Genomic DNA, 6,467 nt, shown 5'->3' on the forward strand with positions numbered 1-6,467 from the left:
CTGGTCGGCAGTGTGTCCACATCCCTCCCCAAAGGCCTGTTTGATTGTGATGTAGAATTAGGTCAGGTACATTTTCATATGGAACTTTTTTATAAATAAACTTTTGTGATACTCAGAAAAGAAAAAGAAAAGAAAAGAAAAAAAAAAAAAAAAAAAAAAAAAAAAAAACCAAAGCAAGCAGCACCCCTCCATGGTCTCTGCATCAGCTCCTGTCTCTAGGTTCCTGCCATGTTTGAGTTCCAGTCCTGACTTCCTTCAAGAAATTTGGAAGTGTAAGCTGTTAGAAGTTTACTGGCTTTGAAATGTATTCTGATTTTATTTGCATAAAACTGTTAGATAGACAACTAGACAAAAGGCCATATTTACTGCACAACTCCAAAATCTCCAACAAAATTGTTATCTCTAACAAATCTGCTTAAAAACAGAAAGGGAGGGGGTATAGCTGGAGAGATGGTTCAGTGGTTAAAAGCACTGACTGCTCTTCCAGAGGTCCTGAGTTCAATCCCAGCAACCACATGGTGGCTCACAATCATCTGTAATGAGATCTGATGCCCTCTTCTGGTGTGTCTGAAGACAGCTACAGTGTACTTATATATAATAAATAAACAAATCTTTAAAACAAAAACAGAAAGGGGGAAGATGTAGCAATTTATAAAGTCTTTGTGATGGCTTTAGGTGAAATGATTCAGCAAGGCCTTTGCTGTTTGGGTTAATCAGAAGAGGCAGAGAGACTGTTTGAACCTTGAAAAACTGGTGTCTCTCAGATGCACTTGGTGCTGTGTGGGAGCTTGCAGCTAATGCAGACCTTGCTATAAGACACTCTTGGCAAACTTGGGAGTTCTTACTTTTAATTATCAAAAAGGACTGAGATTTGTGTGGGTTGTCAGCTCTCACAGAAATTGGGGACAAGACAATTTCAGTAGTTGGAACCTTTCCCAGCCCCAGGTGACCTTGGATAATGTTTAAATAAAATGACTCTAGTGAGATAGTTGGGTGTCAGTCTTTTCCAAGAAGGCTGAACCTCTTTGTTCCTTTGGAAAATAAAGGTTTAGCACCATAGTGAGCTTCTCTCTCTACCGCAACACCTCTTACCACCTTCAATTAATAGTAAGCCAAATAAATCATTTTCCTTCCCAACGTTGCTTTGGTAATGGCGTTTTATCACAGCAGCAATAATCTTAACTAGGACCCCCATAGTATGATATGCAACAGCTGGCTGTCCCATCCAGGTCCCAGTTACTGAATGATGACTCAGAGGCTTATTAATATACAATGCATATGGCCTTAAACTAGGGCTTGTAACATATTGAATCTGTTCAAACTATTCTATGTCTGCCACATGGCTAGTTACCACTCCCCAGCTTCATACATCTCAGACTTTCTCAGAGTTGGGATGGCTAATCTTCCCACCTCTGACTCACCGGAGTTCCAATCTCTGTGAGGGAACTCCCACCTTCTATTTCCTGCCTTTTGCTAATAGGCCATCAGCTTTTATTGACGGGTGATGCTTTCATACTTTACACGAGAGATTATCCCTACAGTGGTACACTGATATAATTCACTCAATTTTTGTTTGAACAGTGTTTGGCCACTGTTTTATCAAACCCACTTCATCCTTGTATTGTGTGTGTTTGGGAGTGCTATCATGAAAAGCGCTGTAGTGAACACATGCTCCCACTGTGTGCACGCAGCAGTCACCACCAAGAGCGGCTCAAGATGAAACAGTTTTTCAAAGCAATTATATGAATCTTTAACTACTGTTACTATTTCAGAGAAATGCAGGACACATTGTCTTGATACTTTATCTGTATAGTACATCAAATAGCATCCCCTTGTGACAGTCTCTTTTTGCATTTTTCTAATTACTAGGGAGGCTGAGTACTGGTTTTTTTCCTTCTTCAGGAGTTTTCCTTGCTACATAGACTCTTTGTGAAATGCCTGCTGCATTTTGTCAGGTTTCTTTTGCTTTGTGCTTATCTTTCTCACACCAATCCCCTGAAGCTGAGTTACGGGCTGTTGTGAGCTGCCCAACTCTGCTACCTTGCAAGAGGAGGGAGTGCTCTATCTAAACAGCTGAGCCGTCTCTGTAGCCTTTATAGTCTTGATGGGCCCCATTTTTTCTATTTATTAAATGGCAAGTAACTTAGCTGTATTTACAACAGTGTGGGTGGTATACTTTGAGATTTCCTATTGTTCCTCCAAAGAATGAACATGATAGATTAACACATATTGCCTGCAGAAAGTTTCAGTTTGGGTTTTTTAAGTTTGTCTCCCTTATACATGGTCAGAATACTGAATTCCGATATTTGAGTTGCTTCCCCATCTTTGCTGGATTTTATAGAGAGATCAACAAAACATCATCTCGATGCCCCATCCTTCCCACTCCATTTACATTTCATTATTCCAATTTCTGTAGGCAACCAACTGAATTTGTGAGCAGCAAAGGAAGGAAGGAGGGAAATACAGTTAATGTGGTTCTAACCAAGAGGGAAACCAATTTCCTACAATCACCTTGCTGGGAAGTATATTCATGGGTAATATGTAGATATATTTATTGACCTAGCCACCTCGGTAAGTCAACAGGTTCTCTAACTCCTTGGGAAGAACAAAAATATCAACCAACCAAACTCCCCAGAGCTCCCAGGGACTAAAACACCAACCAATGAGGACACGTGGAGAGACCCATGGTTCCAGTTGCATATGTAACAGGGGATGGCATTGTCTGGTATCAATGGGAGGAGAGGCCTTTGATTCAGTGAAGGCCCATTTTCCCAGTGTAGGGGAACACCAAGATGCTGAGTTAAGAGTGGGTGGTTGGGAGTGGGACCATCTTCATGGAAGGAAGGGGAGGGAGGAAAGGGGCTAATATTTAAAATGTGAATGCAGAAAATATCCAGTAAAAATATTCTGCAAAAAAAAAAAAAAAAAAAAAAAAAAAAAAAAAAAAAAAAAAAAAAGACAATTAGACAACATGACCCCAGCCAGTTCTGAGGTTGAGACAGGTTTATTTTTTTTTCTAGTCTGCTTTTATACCATTTTAATTACATGCAAGTAATAAGGTCAGTTCTAAGTTAAGGGAACAAGCAAGACAACAAACACAAATAGTCAAAGAACAAGCAAGGCAATAAATAAAGTCCCTTGACCACTGTTTCTAAGGGTTTATCAGGATGACCAAGATATCTGAGCCTACTTCCCAGTCCTAGCCCAAAGTCACATTATTGCCTGAAGCCTACTTCTTTGTTCTAGCCTAAAATCAGATTCCTGTCTGAGCTTATTTCCCTGTCCTGGCCCAATGTCAAAATCTTGCCAAGTGGCCCCAAAACCTCTCCACAAGTTATCCACTAAGAACTCACTACTTAAAATTAAGATGGATGTTGCATTACCAAATGAAAGGACTCAAGAAAAAAATTAAAATTCCTCTTCTAAAATGTACCTTTCAAATGTGTTGATTCATATTCTAAAAACACACCTTTTTTTTTTTTCTTTTTCTTTTCTTCCCAAGAATGTTGCTCAGTTTAGTTGCTTGTGGGCTGTCTCCAACTTCCACTGTCTCTTAAATACCTGGGGCAATAGGCATTCGTCCCACTGAAAACTGATGTGAAGTATTCTCCTAGAGGGCATACTGAGTTATTAGTTGTTGGTGATAAGTTTCTAACAAATATTCTTTTTTCTTTCTTAAGACTGGTTTTACTATGTAGCCCTGGCTGTACTAAAACTCACTATGTAGACCAGGCTGGATTCAAACTCAGAGACCTGCCTGCCTCTCAAGTGCTGGAACTAAAAGACATGCACCACTACCTCTAGCAACTAACAAATGTTCTTAATTATTTCAAAATGAAAAACAAAAAGAAATCCTTTGCAATTCCTAACATACTGAGATTGAGGTAAGCTTTGAAAAGAACCTTAGGGCTAATGAACACCAGTACACTTAAGTTAAAGTTTAAAAGACGAATACTGGGCTGGAGAGATGGCTCAGTGGTTAAGAGCTCTGTCTGCTCTTCCAGAGGTCCTGAGTTTAATTCCCAGAAACCACCTGGTGGCTCACAACCATCTGGAATGGGATCTGATGCCCTCTTCTGGTGTGTCTGAAGACAGCTACAGTGTAGTCACATACATAAAATAAATTGAAAAAAAAAAAAAAAACATTAATGTTCATGACTTTTGCTTTGCTGTACTTTTAATCATATAGCTGCTACCTCTCACCCACTCGTAATATTCACACAGTAAGACAAGTGCAGAACGATTCCTTATGCCAGCAAGCACGCAGCTGGTAGGGAAACTACTATGGAAACTGGCTAAGCCTGGGACTACATGGGAACTATAGTACTTCAAAAAGTACAGAGGAATCAGTATCATTCTATAGCACGGATTTAAGCTTTGGTGTGAATGATGTTTTTATTCTCCTCCAAAGCTACTGAAGAGAACTAGTACTCTAGGGAGAGGAGATTGGAAGGAAGGTAGGATCAGAGTAAACCAGGCTTTGGAACGCTTCTGTGTAAAGGTCATGTTGCTTCAGTCATCAGCACCAGTCGTTAGAAGGGACAGAAGCAGAGCAGAGGATTTGGTGGTGTTGAGAATAGGCTCATGGTCTTGGTAGAGAAACTCCCAGAATGGTTCAGGGGAAGCTAATGCCTCAGCACAGGACAAGCAGAGATGATGAGCTTTCGAGAGGATGAAGAATGCTGATGTATTGGCAGGAGTCTGTTATGATAGGTGACTTTTGTTTTCTGATTCATCAGCCTTATTTAAGGAAGTAAAAACCCATGTGGTATTAATAATCTTGCACACAAAACTGCAAGTTAGTGTTTTTAGAGTGTACTTCCCTTTGAAGTGTCTACACCTGTTAACCTAATTAATAGCCAGAGGAGCCCGAAACACAAAGTAACAAGGCAATGGGGTGCAAAAGTCCATCTTGTATTCTTGCCTAGGCTGGTTTCAGGTTTAAGGAGAATCTGATCTCCTTGATGAAGAATCCCATGGAAAATTACTTATCTCTACTCTAGAAACCAAAGGTCAGGATGTCCTAGATAACTTATCTTAGCCTTTGTTGAAACTGGTTTGTGGAGAACCTCCTCCAACAACCTGTTCTTAGCTGCCTGTTTGTGCAGAACCTTCCCTGGAGGCTGGCTAATAAGTGCTTACTGTGCAATGCCAAGGGAGATGCCTCAACTTTAAGGTCTCTTAAAATCCCATGTTCTGGACACTCAGGGGCTATACCTAGAATAAAGGCTTCCAATTAGCTATGCACACTTGAGAGGGCTGCCCGTACTATACGGAATTTTTAAAAATATATAAATTATTTTAAAATTAAAGGTTACTGTTTCTGGATTTGGTTTATACTGAGTCTCTGATCTCTCTTTCAAACTTGATGAACTCACTATACATACACTCTGGTGACTGTCTATATAGTATATAATCATCTTTTCCTCGTCGGATGACATAAACACATCTTTGAACAAGGGTACACATACAGACGAAAATTAAAGCAAAACTTTTTTTCTGGGTGAATAAAAAGTTCTGGGACAAAACTAGGTTATGGGTGAACAAAACTTCCCCAGAGATCATACATAAAGGCTTCAAACACAACTTTGAAATTCAGGTATTCCATATTTCTATAATCGTATTTTTTCCCTCACTCAAAATATATTTAAATTATCTACACGACCCACTCTAGGAAGGTAACTGGGGGCAGCCATCACCTAGCTCTTTTCTGAGTGTAGTTTCAAGTCCCACTTGACACCACACAGAAAGCTTGACAGTACAATCTACTTCTGCAAAGACCGTGACCCACTACTAGTTCTTGTCAGGGGTTTAAATGAAAAACCTTAAGTGGCAGCTTTGAGCCCCCTCCCCCCCCCCGGGATATTTTTAACCTTGAGAATTCGGCCATTTAGGACGTGCAAGCACTCCCCACTCGGTTCCTGAGGCCCAGAAGCTGGGTCTTACTGGGTTCAGTGTTTAGTGCCCTCGGCCACTCGGCAGTATTCTGCAGTGCTAAACGCCGCGTTCCACTCTACTGCCCACGGAGGTGACCTGAGGTGTGGAACAAAACACCATCGGCCGTGGTAGCACTGCTTCAAATGCTGCTCGCGCGGCCTTTACTCCACAGGCTGGCGCAGGAAGGGCCCCCCGGGTCTCTTCCGAGGTTCTCAGAATGGGAGCTGGTCTTACAGGCTGCTTGAACCAAGGAGACCGCCATCAATCTACTTTGAGACTATTCTCAGGGTCCCCAAGCCGACCAATCCGACCCCAAAGCGTCTCTACTTTGCCAACGTGGAGACAAACCTCTTCATTTCCGCGCGCAACGTACAGCGCATGCGCGCCGCACCTGCTCCAGGAGTGGAGGAATTCGGCGCCCAAATCAATTCCTGAATCTTCTCCCGCGAAGATTTTGAACAAACGACTGGAAGTGAGGCCAATGCGCATGCGTATGTGTGGTGGTTGGTTCCCAGGATTTGAAGGAAAAA

The sequence above is a fragment of the Micromys minutus genome, assembly GCF_963924665.1.
Source record: "Micromys minutus genome assembly, chromosome: 2".
NCBI lineage: Eukaryota > Metazoa > Chordata > Mammalia > Rodentia > Muridae > Micromys > Micromys minutus.